The sequence below is a fragment of the Schistocerca gregaria genome, unplaced genomic scaffold (genome assembly GCF_023897955.1).
Source record: "Schistocerca gregaria isolate iqSchGreg1 unplaced genomic scaffold, iqSchGreg1.2 ptg000662l, whole genome shotgun sequence".
NCBI lineage: Eukaryota > Metazoa > Arthropoda > Insecta > Orthoptera > Acrididae > Schistocerca > Schistocerca gregaria.
This window is the reverse complement of record NW_026062045.1, coordinates 395875-400521: the sequence shown is the minus strand read 5'-3', so window position 1 is coordinate 400521 and position 4647 is coordinate 395875.

Below are 4647 nucleotides of genomic sequence, written 5' to 3'. Positions count from 1 at the left end.
TGGTCGCTGCAATTTGTCTGCCGGCCGGTGTGGCCGTGCAGTTCTAGGCGCTACAGTCTGGAACCACGTGACCGCTACGATCGCAGGTTCGAATCCTGCCTCGGGCATGGATATGTGTGATGTCCCTAAGATAGTTAGGTTTAAATAGTTCTAAGTTCTAGGGGACTGATGACCACAGATGTTAAGTCCCATAGTGCTCAGAGCCATTTATCTATTTCTTTGCAATGTGTTTTGATCTTCTGATGACTTTATTAGTCGATAACCGACAGCGTCATCAGCAAACAACCTAAGCGACTGCTCAGATTGTCTCGCAAATCGTTTATACGGATAAGGAACAGCAAAGGGCCTGCAACACTAAGATGTGTGCGTCAACACGAGATCTGCGCCCCCATGGAACTTGTGGACCGAGCTAAGTTGTCGGGACGACTTCCTAGTGCAGAACACCAGAATGTTCGCCTCCCCTCAGCGATCGAGCACGAGAAGTCTCCTCTACGACGATCGACCCAAGAGTGTTCGATCATCCACATTCAACTCCTCAGTTTGGGCCGTCATGGCAACAAGCGTGTCAGGTAAAACGTTATGTACTTCTGTCCAATGACAGCAGACGGAACAGAGCCTTGTATAAACAACTCAGAATTTCCAACAAGCCAAGCAAACGCCGCTGGAACCCCACCAGGTCAGGTTCACACAGCAGCAGGCCGCTCCTCGTCAAGAACTGGTCAGTTCTCTCCAGATGTTACCGGGTAAGACACTCAGCGTCAAATTCTGAGCTTCCTGGGGTCGTGACTCGGGACGTCACTATGTGTGCCACTGGATGTCAGACTCGGAAAAACTTTCTTCTTCAAGGCGTGAAAATGACTGTAATGCGTGAGTTATTGCCGGATTTGTTATGCGCTCTGTATGTGCTTTCACCCTGCTCAGACAGCAGCTGGTATAGATTTTACGCTTGTGAGCGTATATATACGTTGTTATGTGGCTAGCGGAGCTTGTGGACTGGCCCTGTTCGATTTCCTTTACGTACATTTATGTAATTCGAAAATCTGTGCCCAGACATCAGTTTACTAAAACGACGTGACAATTTTGTAAAACTCAAAAGTGTTAATTCTAAAAAAGGGAGATATTTTTCCGGCTCACTTAAATACAAATCTGTTCGTAACTATTTGAGTTTCATATTGAAACAGTCTCGAGGTTAGAACCTCATTTTCAGCAGTTTCTTTAATTGTATTAATATTGTATTTTTTTGTCAACTGGAAATACTGAATTATAATATTCTAATGAAAATACGATTTTATTTGAGTCAAATCAAATAAATTAAAATTTGATTCAGACATGTGAAATGACTTGTCTATACTAATAAAACTCCCAGAAAGAATATCACTCTGCAGCAGAGAGTGCGCTGCGATGAAACGTCCTCTCAGAACTAGAATAATCTGCCAGAAGGTTCCATCAGTAATACTGGTGCGCTTTATATGTTCGTTTCTCCATGTAATGGAGAAAAAAGAATTACTCGACATTCACAGTGACTAGAGTATGTACAAAAAGGGCAATCAATACACATTTGCAGTTGACCAGCAGATCGTTCTGCAGATACAGTCTATCCTTTTGAATTTTTAAGTACTAGAATCTATTTCTGTGAAGGATGCTTATCACGATATTTATTTGCTCTTTCACTTTATTCACATGAACTCTGAGAGTTTTATGTGACTATATTATTTTGTTTCTGCAAACATAATTCGTTCCACCAAAATAGCTGGAAATCCCACAGCAGATCAGTTCCAGTCATTCCACGAGTAAGGAGGTACACGGCTCGTCTTATCTGTAATTCAACCATGCCTAGACGGTCAATACCGTATTCTATCGCGTCCGCATTGTTACTTTGTGCCAAGAAGGTCTCTCAAGAAGGGAGGGGTCAGGCGTCTCGGAGTGAACCAAAGCTATGTTGTTCGGGTATGGAGGAGATACACACAGAGAGAGGAAATGTCGATGACATGCCTCGTTCAGACCGTCCAAGGACTACTACTGCAGTGGATGACCGTATCCTACGGATTATGGCTCGGAGGAACTCTGACAGCAACGCCACCGTGTTGAATAATGCTTTTCGTGCAGCCACAGGACGTCTTGTTACGACTCAAACTTTGCGCTACAGGCTGCATGATGCGCAACTTCACTTCCGACATCCATGGCGAAGCCGATCTTTGCAACCACGACATTTTGCAGATCGGTACAGGTGGGCCCAACAACACGCAGAATGGACCGCTGAGGATTGGCATCACGTTCTATCCACCGATGAGTGTCGCATATGCCTTCAACCAGACAATCGTCGGAGACGTGTTTGGAAGCAACCCGGTCAGGATGAACGCCTCAAGATACACTGTCCAGCGAGTGCAGCAAGGTGGAGGTTCCCTTCTCTTTTGGGATGGCATTATGGAGGGCGGACGTACGCCGCTGGTGGTCATGGAAGGCGCCGTAACGGCTGTACGATACGTGAATACCACCTTCCGACCGATAGTACAACCATGTCGGCAGCATATTGGCGAGGCATTCGTCTTCATGGACGACAGTTCGCGCCCCCATCGTGCACATCCTGTGAATGACTTCCTTCAGGATAACGACATCGCTCGACTAGGGTGGCCAGCATCTTCTCCAGACATGAACGCTATAGAACATGTCTGGGATAGATTGAAAAGGGCTGTTTATGGAAGACGTGACGCACCAACCCTCTCAGGGATCTACGCCCAATCGCCGTTGATAAGTGGGACAATCTTGACCAACAGTGCCTTGATGAACTTATGGCTAAAATGCCACTACGAATACAGGCACGAATCAATGCAATAGGACGTGCTACTGGCTATTAGAGGGAGAGGTGTGTACAGCAATGTTGACCACCACCTCCGAAGGTGTCCCTGTATGGTGGTACAAGATGCAATGCCTGACTTTCATTAGCAATAAAAAGGGTGCAAAGGATATTCATGTTGATCTCAATTCCAATTTTGTGTACAGGTTCTGGAGCTCTTGGAGCCGAGGTGATGCGAAACTTTTTTGATGTATGTACATTTTTACTTTGTCTGTACAGAACTGTATACACTGTTAGCGTAAATAGCGCTAGGGAGGTGCATTATAGATTCAGTAAGCGTACAATACTTCAAAACTCGTTTACTACCTCATTTTCCGCAATTTGATCTTACGTTCTTGCCTCAGTGTCAGAGGTACAACAACAGAGTTTGCGCTTGGCTGTCATCCATTCGTATGTTCCGCTACATTTTTGGAGAGAAACCCGGTTGCCGCACAGTCGCGGCGTTGGCCTCCCTCTCTCTCTCTCTCTCTCTCTCTCTCTCTCTCTCTCTCTCTCTCCGTCTCTGGTGCCGACTCGCTGAGTGTGACACCTAGCGGCAGCTCTGGGTACCTTTGGCGCGACGTCGGGAGTCACAATCCCAGAAAGCTAAGGAATTAACGCCGGGTCTTGAGACTCAGACATGCTAGCCGCCAGTGGCGCACGCAACACCAAAGATCCCACCCTCCTCCAAACGGCGCGTGACCCCTGCGGGCCCCAATGTAGCTGCCCTGCCGGACTTCTAACCGGGGACTCAATGCTCTGAGCGGTGAGCAGGCTGTCCCTCCCTTATTCCCATTGTTGTGTGCCTCGTACGTTCTACAACTCTTGGGGAAACGAACTCCGAGGTTCCCACGAATTCTCTCAGCTGAAGTGATGTAAGTTAAGACACACAACCTCTGGAATTTTTATCAGGCACAATAGTGAAAATCAAGTATATTAATGAGAGTTTAATAAAGTGATGAGAATCGTGTTCCAGCATTTCTCCGTCATAAGGAGTGGGTGGTGTTATTTTATCAATGGATGGAGCAACCCAGATTGCTTGTAACATTTCAGCCGACGCCACGCCGGTCAATGATACCCAGACACTACAGGATCGCGTCTTCGACGCAACAACGAGCAAGCGTATTTCGGAGAGTGCGTGATCTCTTAAGCTGAGGATCAGAGTGATACATTTCCATTGGAGGAACGTCACGTTGAGCACCTCATATGAGAAATGTCATTAACGGATATCAGGATGGACGGCTCGTATGGACAAGTGTACAGATCACAGAAAGTATGCATTTCCCGATCCACGTTATAACATCCCAGCTTCCTCAACCAAATTATAACGTCCCAGGACTTTCTGCACCAAATTATAACATTTCAGCTCCTCAACACCAAGTTAAAACGTTGCATTAGGAGGTGTCTGCTTCGCGCAAAAGGTCTTGAGTTCATATTGACGACAACAAGTAATTCTTCATTACAGACATTTATTTACAAACAGAACTGACAGACTTCACAGACTCAACAACTGACTCTCAAAGCTAACCGCACTGCATATCCGAACTGGCAACTGACAACTCCTAGGTGTATTAATATCTTTCCAAACAATGAGAGTCTTTGACAATGTTTTGTTTACAATACGATAGCAATTCACGACTTAAAACTAAATTAGACATTACAGAATTTTAGTACAGATTAAGTAAAAGGATCAGTACATATAAATTCTTACAAGCATAATTTCCAAATAGATTTTATAACATTTTTCTACCAGCTTCTGGATAACCTTCACCAGATTTGTACCGGTGTTTCCAGAAATATCTTGACATTTGATT